We start from the raw sequence: 17,028 nt of genomic DNA, 5'->3' as shown, positions 1-17,028 counted from the left end.
ACGAAGGGTGGAAACCGCCGGTCGTTTCGCCTCCATTGGTGCAGCGAGATTGGCGAAGGCCTCAAGCGAAGGGTAGCGTCTTCGCCTTCGCCCCAACAAACTCATTGAGCTTGCGGTCCATAATGCCTGCTGGTATATGATGCCCCCTGAAAGCTGCCTTGAACTCTCTCCATTCCACCTCATGGTCAACTGGCTGCATAGCAAGGAAGTGGTCCCACCATGTCCGTGCGGGTCCGCGAAGCTGCTGGGTGGCGCACCAGACCTTAGTCACATCTAAACAAACTCCATTGAGTAGTGGGAATTTGGATTCCACTACCCTAAGCCATACATCAGCATCCAGCGGATCCTCTGCCCGAGTGAACAACGACGGCTGCGTACTGAGGAACTCCTGATAAGTGGCTGCTGCTGGGTGACGCTGATGATCACCACCACCATAATGCTGAGGTGGCGGCTGTCGCTGAGCCAACTGCCGCAGAATCTCATTCTGCTGAGCCATCAGTTCTTGCAGGGTAGGAGGTGGTGGCGAAGGAATGCGTTCATTATGTCCATGGCGCGCTCTTCCTGCCATCTGAAAAATCAAGAATGTTCTCAATATCACATTTCTGATGTCAGGGTTCATACGCGGTGAAAGATTTGCAAGGGTAAAACCACTATTTTCTTGCATAATTCATAAAAAGATTCTACATGGCATAAAGCTTTTCTTCATAAATTAAAGTTGACATCATTCATCATCCAAACTTCCAAAAGAGTTTGTTACGATTACATCAGTGACCCAAAAGACTCAACTCTGTCTAGCCTAGTACCCCAAGGGTGCAAAAGCTAAGCTAGCTTCGAGGAGTTCTACCGCCACACACTTCTAAATCTATCCCTGCGACCTAGTGAGCAAACAAGGCAACGCTCGACTCTAGGGAAGGTGGTCTCCCTGAGCCAGCAGTGTCCAAGCTGGATGCAGGCTCCGGCTCCCCTCCTCCCTCGATGTCAACATCCTCGTTAGCCTCCATGTCCTGGATCTCCTGGTGGTGCATATCCAAATGTTGGTTAGCTTCCTCAAGTTGTTGCTAAGTGTTGATGAGCTGATCCTCGAGAACCTCAATGGTATTCTCTCTGGTTCCCACTAGTTCCTCAAGCTCCTGGATCTCATTGGACATCTGTTCCACCTGTAGGTCCTTTTCCACCATCTCAGTGGACAGGTCTACCACAAGTTCCTCTCTATTATCAAAGGTAATCTTGGTAGCCCCCAACAGTGCCATCAGATGAGACATTGCCTCTCCTCGCCTCACCTGCAGACGATACAGAGCATCCATGCATCACACCGTCAAGTGCGCAGTCTGCCCTGGGTAAAGAGCCCATATATCCTTGGCATGCTCCACTCGTGTCACACCCGGGTTTTAGGGGTCCAAAGCCCGGGCGCGAACATAATCACCAGGTGTGCTGGGACCAAGTCTCACACATATGATGAATCATGGCACAGGATCGAATGTCACATCTTTACTATATAATAGGAGTTATGTACAAAATAAATAATTACATTATAAGGAGACAATGGTCCAGCAACCCAAAGTTGACTGGGAGACGACGACCTAGACCTCTCACGAACACATCACAGCATCCTCCATGCGCCTCATCCTGTGGTACCTGTTCTTGACCTGTGGGGGGGTGTGAGACAGCAAGAGTGAGCTCACATACGTTCATCGCTCAACAAGTTGTGGGGAATAATGTGCATGAACTCGCCAACGGTGGGAGCTCACGTGAAGTGTAAGGCTTACCAAAGAGGATGGTTGAAGCTGAGCATTGCTTTTAAAGTTGGTCAAAATTTTATTAGCAATTACTAAGTATAAGTAAATACCAACCCAATTAAGTAGTAGAACAAAAGTAACAACCTCACCTGCAATGCAATGCATATGACAAATTGAGTTTAAGTTCCATAATTTAATCATGTGAGGGTCCGAGCTGCTCATGACCGTGAGCACGGCTAGTATACCAGTTTTACACTCTGCAGAGGTTGCGCATCTTTACCCACAAGTCATGTTACCCATCTGCCAAGGGATCGCGACTTTCCATACACCTCTACCGAAGAGGTGAGGCAGGGTAACACTACGAGGCCTTTACAAAGTTCCACTAGCTTCAGAAAACCCGCTACAGTTTATAGGAAGCTCCAATGCAGGGTTCTTGCCTGACCGCCATCGCAGCAAAATCAACCAAGGACCTCCCTACACTGACCACTCCCCTACTGCCCTTGCCCCTTTCGGGTAAGGTAGTCCTCCACTAGCTTTCCTAATTAATCAGCCAAGGGCGTCCATAAACCCTTGTGGTAGCACTGTTTTCCCGGGTGGTCACTCCATGTTCCAATTAACATAATGATCTTATCATGAACAGTGATAATAAACAGATAATAAAAGTGTGATCATGAATAATGTATCTTCATACCCAAAACCACATAAAGCACTAGCAAGTACTACCCAAAAAGTTCAGTGGTGAACAAGGTATAAAGATAGTCAAACTAGGGTAACCTATCAGGTCCCATCAAAATTAACCTATGCAGATCATTATGATTAATTAGAACATGAGTGGGTAAAAGAAGTGATCAAGGGCACAACTTGCCTGGGACTTGAGATTCCAGGTAGCAACTTGCTCTTCAGGTGACTCGTAACCTCACTGCTAGTCGCAGCAATACAAACAAGCATATTATAAAGAGTAAATTAACATCACACCAAACATATATACAAAATACATATTAATATTCTACGCTGCGTAACGTTATTGTAGAAACAAGAATCACTAAATTCGGAGCTACGATTATTAAGTTATGAATCGCCAAAATTATTTAGTGCTTAGAATAGATTAATCCTAATGAACAATTTTAATTCTAGTTTCATGGCTAAACAGTGTTACTGGTTGATAGACAATGTTGAGACAAAATTAATGCCACTGGAATGAACTAAAAATGATTTAATATGACTATTCTATGAATTTATTGAGTTTATGTATTAATAAGTATTTTCCAAATTATTTTTATTATTTTCTTGGTTCACTGGACCGAGCGTCAAATTCCAGAAAGCACGGGGGCTAACATAGAAATATTCCCTAGACTCATATTAACCCACTGATGGACGATGGGTTTATTTCGAAGTTAGCGAGGGGCTCTTTTGCAATTAATCGGTCGCGAAGGGGTATCGTATATTTTGAGCCGTTGGATCACCAATCTGCGGATAGGATTAGACCAGACTCCCCACGAAGAGGTATGGAGTGGCAACCGTCCGATCGACGATCGGTGGCCCGGATTTAAAATCGCTTGATCGCCCCAGAACCGTTCATCCACGGATCAATGCACAAGATCTGCCTGCCCGACCTGGATGCCAAGAGCGATCCTGGCCGTCTGATACTGATCTAACCGTCAGGATTAGATCGCGGCCGTCCGAACACGCAGACCACTCGATCCACACTTGAGGGCCAGCGTAAACCTAACCAAACCGTTATCTTCTTCTAATCGGGACCATCCGTTACTGATCCAAAGGCCTGAGACCGCCTTCATCACCCGCGTCGATCGTGCATCCCACGGATAGGGTCGCTCACGGCTCTCAGCTCATCTCTACTCGTCTTCCTCCTCTGCTGGAGACGCGCGACGGCGCAGGGCACACGCGGTCGCGCCCTCGTCGTAGGGAGCGGCGCAGCGACTCGATGTGACAAATCCCAATCGAAGGATGCAACAGGGAGCAGAGATAAGGGCGAGATCGGAGGAGAGGTTCTCACCGATGATGGCGGCGCAGAAAGTCCGGCCCACGGCTGTATGCGGTTCCAGGGTGAAGCACCAATTCCGGCGAGAAATTAGAAGCGCTCCAACCCTCAATCGAGCACAACGAGGCCACATATATGTGTGGTGGGATCCCTCGCTGCCCCAGTACCACCTGTCGAGGCTGGAGGATCACATATGGGCAGATCAATGGCGGCAGCGGCAATCACATCTCCCCGCACCCCCATCCATGCGCCTACGGCACCAAGCTATACACGGCTTCGGCTGGTTGGGGAGTCATAATCCTCGTGATTTCTAGTGTCGCGGCGGAATCCGGCCAGAGGGGATCACGGAGTGGGGTTCGGAGTTTGTTTCGAAGCTCACGATTGTTGCGGTCATTTTGTTGCGGCTCACGGTGCTCAGGATTCATGGTGTCGCGGATTCCGCAAGGGCAGGCGGGCGAATCGCTACATCCCTGGCCGAGCCATCGATCCGCGTGGAGCCGCGCGACGCGTTGATCTGGTGGACTCCCGTACCGAAACAGCGTACGCAGCGGAGGTTGTTGCGAAGCTGGGTTGGGGACGGATCTGAACGCGAGGGCCCACCGGCCGGTGACCACCGAGGCAACATGCGCAACAGGGAGAACGGACAGAGAGGCCGCCATGTGGGGCCAAGCCGCCAGCGGCTGCCCGCGCAAGCCGAGCAGTGGGATTTTAGTTGGGCCGTGCAACCAGTGATGTAGAGTGGGCCGAGAAGGGGAAATTCCAGCCCATATATCTATTTTATTCTTTTCTGTTTTAGATTTCTACTTCAAATTTGAATTCAAATCAGAATTTCAAACTCTAGTCTAAATGCAGCATTCAAAATATCGGCATGAATACCAGGCATATATTTTTATGTACTTATATATATATTTTTTAATTATTTTGTTCTTTTATTTAGTTAAAGGCTCAAGGCATGTCATATACATATATTATGTTACTTATGAGTATGGGACCAAATTTCGAGCTAACCCCAAAATGAATATCCACCATTTCACTTATTTAAGGTAAAATAATGTATTCTCTTTTACCAAGAATTACTTAATATTGAATATATTTTTATTTATGAGCATACTTTAAATTTCATGAGAAGCATATCTTATCTTACTACATGGATGATATTTCTATTTTGTCTTATGTTTACTCCATTTCTTAGTATTACTCCCTATAAAAGACACAAAAGGAATACATGAACTTATTACTTATTTTTAGGGTTTACAACTCGGTCCTTCCACATTGGGTCATCCTCCTTTTCAGCAGGGAATAAGCCAATGGGATGAGTAGACAGCTCCAAGGGGTGAAAACCACAGAAGGTGGTCAGCCCGTGGAGAGCAATCGCCTCTATAGTTTCCTCAGCCCGGTATCCAAAAGACTCGGAGTCCAATGAATGCCAGCCTGGCTGTAAGGGATGAGGCTTTAGGGTCATCCTCACCCTACAGCGGGGCACTCGGTGCTTCTCGAACAGTCGCACCGCATACTGGGGAGGCGTTGTGTAACCTGCTCCCTGAAGTACCTCCCACAAGAAACGGGAAAAACCCTCTCGTGCAAGTCTGTCCGTGTGGGACTGTGTGTTCCCTTCGTCCGAGGATCCGTGAGAAGTCATCTGTGTAGGGTTAAGTGTAAGTGAAAAAGAAAAAGAATTATAAAACAAAAAGGGAATTAGGGCTTGGCCTCTTAAAGGTTACGATAAGGTCACTGAACGTACTTAATCTGTCATTATCTCGTATTAAAAATTCTTACCTAATTATCAATAGTTTAAGTAAGGATGCATGCATGCTCGTCCTAAACGACCTCATTTCAACTTAGAGGGAATAGGGAAGAACTCCCATCCCTTATAGTAGCCTGTAGGGCTTTCTCAAATAGCCACCTAGATACCCCTCTATCATCCTAAGGCTTCACGTCCTAGGTCTATCCCGATCGTCCCGATGATCTATCCAACATTTGTTTCTATCAAGTTTTACTTTTGAAAAGGATGGTATTTATAGTTTATTGATTCCTCTGTGGTGGTACGAGCTCCGATACCAGCTGTGGCAGAACCGACCGAATTATTCCAACTTAAGTGCCTAAGTCCCGCCTTAGAGGCTAGACCACACTTAAATAGGAATAACACGTCAGCCCCTCGGATCTAGTCCGACGAGGCCACTAACAGGATCAAGTACCACGTACTCACTCGATGGTGAGGCACAGAGCAAATACAATAAAACATAAACCATACATTAAGGAGTATCAAATTTATTACATCATCATCGAAGTTTTAGCAAAAGTAGTGATCATTGTTCGGAATGCAGCGGAATAAAACTAACGATAAATGGAGGGATGGGGAAGCCTGTCCCATCACTCCTCATGCTCCTCCTCAGCCGAGGTAGGGTCCCACTCGACTGTCCAACCCGGTGGCAAGATGGACGGCCAAGTCACTCCAGCAACCATGTCCTCCAGAGAACCTGTAAAATTATGCCACAAGCAAGGCTGAGTATACTAATACTCAGCTAGACTTACCCGGTGTGAGGAGTCTACTCCTCTACCTCTAGACATGCAGCTGTTTGGCTGAGGGTTTTGGTTTGCCAAAAGCACTAGCTGAGTCTAAAATCAAGTTTTAGCTTTTTCAAGTTTTAGTGTGACTCTCTTAAGACTAAATGTGTACTATCTAATAATTCATGGTATCAAGCAATTTAGCAATCAACATCTTTTGTCCAATCATCACATTTCCACTTGTTACTCAATGCAGTACAATGGATCAAGCAGTCTCATTAGCTGCGAGAAGCAGACGATTCGAATCGAGTTTTTATCCTTGCAAGGTAAACCTAAACACACGACGTATAGGGGCACTCCGTCCCCACACACATCAACCGTCCCCTTCGATTCCCCGCTAGCAGATCAGGGCTCACCGCCTTGGCATACAATGCCTCATTGACCCCGACTGCCGTCGTGCAGTGACCGCACTTGTACCCACCATAACCGGAATGGGAGACCACGTCTCAGGTCACGTGGGGGGTAAAGTCTACTGTTAGGTTCAATTAGGTACTAGGCTTACCGATTTACCATATTTCTCGGCATTTGAGTAGTACGTTCAAACGCTTGACACAGGTATCCGCACGTTAATCCTTATTCCAATTTCATCTCGTAGACCACGCATCCCCATGGATCCGTGTCCACAGACCATCATCAGTATGATATGAAAGTGGATACAACCAATTTCCTGACCTCGCACGAGTGCTAGAAACTCACTCGACTTCTACCGAGATCCCTAATTAATAAAGCAGCTACTCAACCTAGCATACTAGTATCCATCTCAAAAGGAATCCTGAGATCATGCAACTAGGGTTTCATTCAACTCCTACACTTAAGTGCACAGTACAAGCCTACAAACATTAAGTGCAGTAAAATAATATATAGAACTGGTCATGCATAAAATCAGGGCTTGCCTTCCAAAGCTGGGGCAGGCAGATCCTCGATGGCAGGTTCTGGTGCTGGATCCTGGGCTACCTCCTGAGCAACTCCTTGCTAAGGCACGAGGATGTACTCTCTGTCAGCGAGGTTGCAATCCATCGAATGCAATGAATAAGATATGAGTATGCTATGATATGTAGAATTTAGTAACAATTATGCCTAGTGAAGAAAAACTAAGTTAGTTAATAACTTAGGGTTTCTTGTTATAAGAGGCTCTTAGTGGTTTATGCTTATCCATTTAGGTTTGAGGTTTTGCTTAGAGGTAAACATGGTGGATTAAGACTTGGATTGCCCTTTAAAGGTTCTGGTAGGTACTCAAGGGGTTTGCTGGGTTGGTTAGGGTAACTTTTATTTCCACTACTAAGTCCCCTTTTCATTTTCTATTTATGCTCTTAAGGTGGGTTTGAACTACAACAGTGGTTTTAAATTTTCCAAAAAATTTGTAAAAATTACAGTGGGTTAACATTGGTCACCCTAGTCTGTCCTATAAATTTGAGGTCAAAAAATAAATAAAATATGCCCTGGACAAAAAATAACAAAAGTTGGGGTAGAGGGGTCACTTTGCACTACAACTCTCATCTAGGTGTGGGTTGTGTACTAAGAGTTATTTTTGCTGGTATCTATGGGTAATAACATGCTTATGTGCCAAAAATCACAGAGGGTTAATTAGTGGTTATTTAGTTATGATTTTCTAAGGTTTAATGCCAAAAAGACCCTTATAACTAACTTGCTATTTGAAAAATGTCAAACAACAGAACTTACATTTTTCCTAGGTTCTTCTTAGCAAAAGAACAGTCATTCCTAAGGTAGGGGTGTTTTCTCCTTAGGATTATTTTCTTATGACTTTTCAAGGTTTTCTCTGTTTTTCATGAATAATTGTGAGTGCAATTTCTTTTCACTGGACTATGGTTCAACAAATTTTTCTTGTGAACTACATAACTTAGGCATGCTAGGAAAAATATGGTTGCCCTCTGGTTTCCATTTTCAACCCCTTTTCTTCATTTTCCTAAGTTTGAGCATAAACAAGTTTTAGTGAATAATGCTTCCTTAACCTTGTATACTGGGGTGTTTATTAATTTTAATCAGTGTAACTACTAGGTTAGTGTCTCCACTATTTTTCTTAACCCTGGTCTAACAACATTTCTATTTTTCCCTTTAATATTAAGTTTTGGGCAGTTTTCTTATTTAAATCAAAACTCTAGAAAATATTACAGGAACTATGGGGTTTATCATTTTTGCCTGATAGTTTATATTTCACAAAGTCTAGCAAAATTGGTTTGACTAATTTTGGATGATTATTCTTCAAGTTATGCATTTATTAAGTTCTCTGCAATATTTAAAAGAAAAGTAAATTCGAAATGGAAAAGAAATACAGATTTGCGCTGAAGTCCCTGGGTTTTCTTCCCCCTTTTCTCTCACAAAACAGCCCTCGGTCTACTATTCACATGAGTCACTGACCTTACACAAAACCCCCTAGACTTAACCTAAATCTAACTCGCGATCCGTGGCTGGCTGAAACAGTAACCGGGGCAAAGATCACGGCGGCGAGGCTTACCGGCGGCAGTAGAGCTCTGGTGGGGTGGTTGGTGACGTTGGGGAGGTCACGGCGGTCACGTCGGTGTGCGGGTCGGCGTCAGAGGTGGTCGGAGCTGCTCTGGCCACGAGCGCAGGCGGCGGAGGTCGTCGGCGGCTCCTGCTCCGGCCAAACCACGGCGGTGGGGTTCAATTAAAGTGCACGAGGAGCTCCACTGGGTGATGTAGAGGCCATGTGCGCCAGGAATTGAGAAATGGTGCAGAGGGTTACCTGGTCCACGCGCTCCGGCTGGGTTACGAACTCTGGCGAGCACGATTGCACTATTCCGGTGGGGCTGGTCCTCAGCTCAAGCTTGGGCAAACTTCACGGCCTCCTGGGGAAGCTATCCGAGGGCTCGGATCGAGCGAAGGTGGGCGGGGATGGTCTAGCCACGGCGGGCGCCCTCGGGCGGCTCTGGCGGGTCGCGGGGAGGTCGCCGGAGCTGCGGGCGAGCTTGGGAGAGTTAGGCGCGGTGCGGAGGAGGCAACGGGGAAGATGGCCGTGCACGAGGGTGGGCTTTATAGCCGCTCGCGGGCACGGTACGGGTGTGGGCACGGGGGTGGCCGACCATACGCGGGGGCGCGTGCGGCAGCGGCCAGTGCGCGCTCGGCCGGTCACACAAGGCATCGAGCACGTGGCAGCATTTGTTCTGGTCACTTTCAAGCGTCGATTGGCCTGTGATCTCTTCGTATCTATCCAAAATCCCTGTATAAGATTTCTTCCTTGTTGTATACCTGTTGTATCTCATGCAGTGCTCAAGTGGATTTGACCTTGGGTTGGCAAGTTACAATGAGGTAAAGTTGGGTCTGTCCGACCAGACTTTTCTGGTGGAAAATGGGCGCCAACACATGTCAAACCAATTGGGTTTGCTTTCAAATTTTTCCAGAGTGTCCTAGGGGTATTTAGGCGCCATTTTGTTAATTGGGCCATATGGTTTTGAGGTTTGGAAAAATGTGAACATGTTTGATCTTTGAAAGAGGGCTGGTTTTGAACTTGAGAAAAACCTGATTTTTCTTTTATGTTCTTCTCTTTGGTGACCTTTTTGGGGTTTTTCTGAAATCTTTTTGGGGTCACTCTCTTTCTATTTTTTGTAGGGTATTAAGTGTACTACAACTTTTATAATTAGCCCAAGTCATGACAATGTGGTTTACAGAGCCTTTTTGCTAAACTCCCCTCTAGGGCTCCATTTGCCTAAGGGATTTGAATTAGGGTTTGAGCCCTTCTCTCCTCTTTAGGTGCATGGTAAGGTCAAGGCATGACCTCTAAGATGGGTTACACTTTCTTAGGACCTTGATCCCCAAGTTTGGTGTCTTTTGCTCAAATTAACCACATGTGATGATAGGTTCACTAGTGTAGTCTTGAGTGAAAACCCTAAGTAACACATGGGGTGTTACATTAAGGAGGCAAGGTACGTGGATGACGCCTTGAACGGTCCACTACCTATATACGAGCCGTAGCCTGATGCTCTCAAAGCAACAAGCAGCAAGGAGGCGCTACCAAGTAAGGTAGCTCAAGTGGAGGCTGTCGAAGTCAATGAAGATGAGATGGCTCTCATCATCAAGCGCTTCAAGACCGCGCTTAAAGGACGCAAGGTGTACCCCAACAAGAACAAGACAAGGGGAAAGCGCTCCTATTTCAAATGCGGTAAGACTGGTCACTTTATTGCAAATTGTCCGGATAATGATAGTGACCAGGGACAAGAAAAGAGCGGGAAGAAGGAGAAGAAGTAGAGCTACAGAAAGGCAAAGGGTGAGGCACACCTCGGAAAGGAATGGGACTCGGACTGCTCTTCTTCCAACTCTGACGACGAAGGACTCGCTGTCTCGGCCTTCAACAAGTCTTCTCTCTTCCCCCAACGAATGCCACACTTGCCTCATGGCCAAGGAGAAGAAGGTAAATGTTTGAGATACCTCTAAGTACACTACTTCTAGCGATGATGATTCTAGTGATGATGAAGTAGATTATACTGATTTATTTAAGGGTTTAGATACAGCTAAAGTAGATAAAATCAATGAGCTAATTGATGCTCTAAATGAAAAAGATAGATTTCTAGAGAAGCAAGAGGACATTTTATATAAAGAACATGACAAATTTGTTAGTGTACAAAAATCTCTTGCTTTAGAAACTAAGAGAAATGAAATTCTATCTTCTGAGTTATCTGCCTGCCATGAGTCTATCTCTAGCTTAAAGATTTTGAATTATGATTTAAATGCTAAGCTAGAGGAAGCTAATAAATCTAGTTCATGTGTAGAGCATGTTGTTATTTGCAATAGATGCAAGGACTTTGATGTTAATTCTTGTGATGAACACCTTATTTCTATTGCTAAACTAAATGATGAGGTGGCAAGTCTTAATGCTCCACTTAAGACTTGCAAAATTGATTTTGATAAATTAAAATTTGCTAGGGATGCCTACACTATTGGCAGACACCCCTCTATTAAGGATGGACTTGGTTTTCGAAAGGAAACCAATAACTTAACAAGCCAAAAGGCTCCCGTTCTCAACAAGGAGAAAGAGAAGGCTCCTATGGCTAGTAGTTCTCAAAAGTGTCATGCCTACATTTATGATAAAAAATTTTCTAGGAATGCTCATTATAATAGGAGTTATGATCATGATGCCTTTAATTCACATGTTATGTTTGCCTCTAGCTCTACTTTTGTGCATGGTAGAAGTAGACCTAGGAGAAGTAATGTTGTGCCTCATGTGGCTAGGAGAATGTGTAATGAACCTTCTACCATTTACCATGCTTGCAATACTTCATTTGCACTTTTATGTAAGAATGAAAAAGTAGTTGCTAGAAAGTTGGGATCCAAATGCAAGGGAGACAAGACTTGTATTTGGGTTCCAAAGGATATTATGACTAACCTTGTAGGACCCAACAAGAGTTGGGTACCTAAAACCCAAGCTTAAATTGCCTTGCAGGTTTATGCATCTGGGGGATCTAGCTGGATAATCGACAGCGGATGCACAAACCACATGACGGGGGAGAAGAAGATGTTCACTGTCACACCCGGGTTTTAGGAGCACCAAGACCCGGGCGCGAACATAAACACAAAATATGCTGGGACCAAGTCTCACACATATGATGAATCATGGCACAGGATCGAATGTCACATCTTTACTATATAATAGGAGTTATATACAAAATAAATAATTACATTATAAGGAGACAACGGTCCAGCAACCCAAAGTTGACTGGGAGACGACGACCTAGACCTCTCACGAACACATCGCAACATCTTCCATGCGCCTCATCCTGTGGTACCTGTTCTTGACCTGTGGGGGGGGGTGTGAGACAGCAAGAGTGAGCTCACATACGTTCATCGCTCAACAAGTTGTGGGGAATAATGTGCATGAACTCGCCAAAGGTGGGAGCTCACGTGAAGTGTAAGGCTTACCAAAGAGGATGGTTAGAGCTGAGCATTGTTTTTAAAGTTGGTCAAAATTTTATTAGCAATTACTAAGTATAAGTAAATACCAACCCAATTAAATAGTAGAACAAAAGTAACAACCTCACCTGCGATGCAATGCATATGACAAATTGAGTTTAAGTTCCATAATTTAATCATGTGAGTGTCCGAGCTGCTCTTGACCGTGAGCACGGCTAGTATACCAGTTTTACACTCTGCAGAGGTTGCGCATCTTTACCCACAAGTCATGTTACCCATCTACCAAGGGATCGCGACTTTCCATACACCTATACCGAGGAGGCGAGGCAGGGTAACACTACGAGGCCTTTACAAAGTTCCACTAGCTTCAGAAAACCCGCTACAGTTTATAGGAAGCTCCAATGCAGGAATCCCTTGCAGGACCGCCATCGCAGCAAAATCCTCCCGAGGGCCTCCCTACACTGACCACTCCCCTACTGCCCTTGCCCCTTTCGGGTAAGGTAGTCTTCCACTAGCTTTCCTAATTAATCGGCCAAGGGCGTCCCATTAAACCCTTGTGGTAGCACTGTTTTCCCGGGTGGTTCTCCATGTTCCAATTAACATAATGATCTTATCATGGACGATAAATAACAATGGATAATAAAAGTATAATCATGAGTAATGTATCTTCATACCCAAAACCACATAAAGCACTAGCAAGTACTACCCAAAAAGTTCAGTGGTAACAAGGTATAAAGATAATCAAACTAGGGTAACCTATTGGGTCCCATCAAAATTAACCTATGCAGATCATTATGATTAATCAGAACATGGCTGGGTAAAAAGAAGTGATCAAGGGCACAACTTGCCTGGGACTTGAGATTCCAGGTACCAGGATGATCTTCAGGTGACTCGTAACCTCGCTGCTAGTCGTAGCAATACAAACAAACATGGTATGGGCAAAATTAACATCACACCAAACATAAGAACAAACTGCATAATAATATTCTACGCTGCGTAGCGAGCTCGTAGGAACAAGAATTACTAAATTCAGAGTTTGGTTGAAGAGGAAAAGTTTTCGGATGATCAATGTGATTAACCAATTAGTTCTAGGTCTTTATGTTGATTTTATAAATCATGTGATAAAGATATTAAATGAATAACTTTAATCTATATCATACCATAGTAGTAATAATATTTTAGTTACATTATAATCATAGATAGACTAATTTTGATTGGTAGGAATAATCTAATAAGCATATATTAAATATTTATTTTTGGAAATATGTTATTTGCTAAAATAATGCTACGGAAGTGTAGACAATGTTATTGCGAAACTAACGCATCTGAAACGTTGTAAAACGGAGTTAAATCACAAAAGTTATGGGTTAAATAAGTTTTAGGTTATTTTGATATCTATTTTGCATTAAAAATAAACTCTAGGGACTAGAGTGATAAAAACAGGACCTATAAGCAATACCTTTTGTGTTGATGTGGACTGCGAGTTCTATTTCATAAAAGTCTAGGGACTATTTAATAAAAGAATATGGCGGAATGATTTAATATTAGGCTCGGACAGCACGCGATACGTGTGAACGATGCGCGACAACATTCGCGAATAGCGCGATGACGACGAGCGCAACACACGGGAATCACTAACAGATATCATGTTTATACTAAACAAGTTTTAATAAACAAAAAAAACATTTGAGTTGATATTAACCACATTAACAGGTATTTATAAAGCGCATATTAAAACTATAACTTAGTTTTAACTAAATCTACATTTTAATAATCCTCGAGTGAACAATTAATTAATTAATTAATCAAAACATGTGTCGTGACAAAATAATGTTTCTAATAAGTAGACGATATTATTACAAATCTAACTCAACTGGAACAATTTGAAATAGATCTACAACGCAAATATATTACGTAAATAATATTTCACGGATTATAGACGACGTGGCATGATCTCGTTGGCTAGAGTCTGGCCACACAATGGGCTACATGGCTGTCGAGTCGTGTACAGGGTACAGACGAACTCGGCCACCGGTGTAGATATGTTCTGACCGTGATGCATAACCAAGAAAACAACAAATATAGGAGTCGTACCTATGGCGAGGGCAATGGCGATGTTGTCCAGGGTATCGCTGAGAGCTCGGTGGAAAGAACTAATCTCCGTTGATGAACTCGCACGCGCTCCAGGTGAACGGCGACTAGCCACGACCGCCCACCGAGATAGAACAATGGCATGACTAAAGTTTCCCTCGCAGCTACACCTTCCTGGCAATGGTGGCAGGTGATGTCGAGCTCTCTATGTCTTCGGATATGGCGAGGCTCTCAGCGTTCTCGTGATCGGCCCAGATGGAGAACCTGAGGTACGGGGTTGGGTTTTATATTCCCCACGGCCAGGGGAGATCTGCCCTGGGACGTTACAACAGACGGCAATCTCGGCGGAGGTTGTTTTAGTGGTCAAGCGTGCGCGGTGTTCGGACTTCGGCATGGTTTGTTACGATAAGGAAGGAAGACACGGTTCTGAACGAGCAAGGCGCAAAGCTTCGTACGTGATCCTGTGGTCCACATGTCGGCGACGGCGACTACGTAGAAGTAAACGTGTGCATGGAAATACGACTGCATGTGTTGCTTGCTTGATGTCACACTTGTGTCATGCTGACATCATGTGCGGCAAGAGGATTAAATAAAGGAAAAGAAGAGACGTGGGCTACGGGGAATATGGCAATGGTGCTGGGCCGAGCGCCACCACACAGGTAAATCTTCCTTCATTTTTTTTCTTTTTATTTTCTGTTTCCTTTTTTTGTTTCTTCCATGTTTGTAAATTTCAATTACAATTTCAAATTTGGACCTAGTTTTCAAGATTCCACTTCATTTTTATGCACGAACAAACTCCAGGATGAGATGCATAAGTATAAGTTTTATTTTTTTTAGTTACTTTATTCATTTAGTAAATATTTCCAAATATGAAGTACACACATTCTAAGAAAATCTTATTTTGACTGTGTAGTCAATTTAAAATTTCATGCACAAATTAATATTCATGTCTTATTTACTTTAGGAGAAAGTAATGTACAATATTTATCAAGATTTACTCAAATATTTTGGACCAACTTTTATGAATCCCAAAGTTAGGATTTTGGGATGCTACAAATTCTACCCCCCTTAAGAGAAATCTCGTCCTCGAGATTTGTACGGACATGGATGTAAAAAAAAACTTTATTTATAGTTTAGCTTTTAACTTCTAAGAAGTGTCATGTTATTTAGAAAGTGGTTATGAAAGCATGGGTATATATATGTATGGTCACCTTATTGTGTAGGATGAAAGATAGGTTAGGGAAAGCATAGCCTAGGGTGAGAAAGTTTATAGTGGGAAAGAATTCTGTGTTGAGTGGTAAAGCATTAGAAGATTGAGTTTGACTTCTCTCCTTCCTTGACGAGGTTGATCTTTTCTTCTCTAGTCTTGGTCTCCTTGATTCAAGGTTAGTGTATATCATCGGAGTTGGGGCATATGGTCGAAGTAGTTATGGGTGAGATGGACTACATGATGTAGGTCAAAATCTTGTTTGATGTTTGGTAGGCACAGATAGATTATGCAATTCATCATGACTCTATTGGTTGGGTTGGTCTATCATTCTTTATTTAGCGTTGGGTGAACTAAGCTAAAACATGTGGATAGGGTCTAGTCTATTTCACAAGTATTAACTGGTCCATTAAGTAACTCACTTTTAGATTAGATCATATTAGGTTAGATGGGATCTAGATTAGATTGGTATTACTAGCTTGACTAGATAAGATCTAATTAAATTTGCATTAGATCGTGGTTGTTAAACTAGGGTGGATAAGTATGCTTATTAGGATAAGATGGATCCATAAAGATAAGGTGGAATCTTTTGAGGTTAGTAGGATCTATGAGTGTAGGATAGAATCTTTTAAGATGAGATGGATATTGTTAGGCTAGATGCTTTAATGAGGGATAATCTAGTTTGTCTAGTTATTTTTATAATCATTTTTTTATATAAATGCAGATGTAATTATGGACACTACTCCACAACTCACACTCAATCAAAGATCCAAATCAGGCAAGTATCATAAGAACAAACACTCAAGAGCATAGATACTTATATAAAAAAATAGTTTTTTTTTGTTCCTAAGATTAGGTCTCCTATTCCTCAAGGTCACCATAGGTACAGGATTTCAAAGTGTGAAATCCACATTTGTCTTTAGGATGAAAAGGTAAGAATAATCAGAGTAAAGCGGAAATAGATGAGAAAAGATTAAGATAAGTTTAGAAAAGAATCAGAGTAGCAAAAGTAAGTAGGTAATGGTTGTCCAGTTCTATCTAGGTTTCGTCCTACAGTCAACATTCCTCTGATACCACTTCTGTCACACCCGGGTTTTAGGAGCACCAAGACCCGGGCGCGAACATAAACACAAAATATGCTGGGACCAAGTCTCACACATATGATGAATCATGGCACAGGATCGAATGTCACATCTTTACTATATAATAGGAGTTCTATACAAAATAAATAATTACATTATAAGGAGACAACGGTCCAGCAACCCAAAGTTGACTGGGAGACGACGACCTAGACCTCTCACGAACACATCGCAACATCTTCCATGCGCCTCATCCTGTGGTACCTGTTCTTGACCTGTGGGGGGGTGTGAGACAGCAAGAGTGAGCTCACATACGTTCATCGCTCAACAAGTTGTGGGGAATAATGTGCATGAACTCGCCAAAGGTGGGAGCTCACGTGAAGTGTAAGGCTTACCAAAGAGGATGGTTAGAGCTGAGCATTGTTTTTAAAGTTGGTCAAAATTTTATTAGCAATTACTAAGTATAAGTAA

This window comes from Zea mays, chromosome 6 (genome assembly GCF_902167145.1).
Source record: "Zea mays cultivar B73 chromosome 6, Zm-B73-REFERENCE-NAM-5.0, whole genome shotgun sequence".
Lineage (NCBI taxonomy): Eukaryota > Viridiplantae > Streptophyta > Magnoliopsida > Poales > Poaceae > Zea > Zea mays.
The sequence above is the reverse complement of the archived record's forward strand: the minus strand, read 5'-3'. Positions refer to the sequence as shown.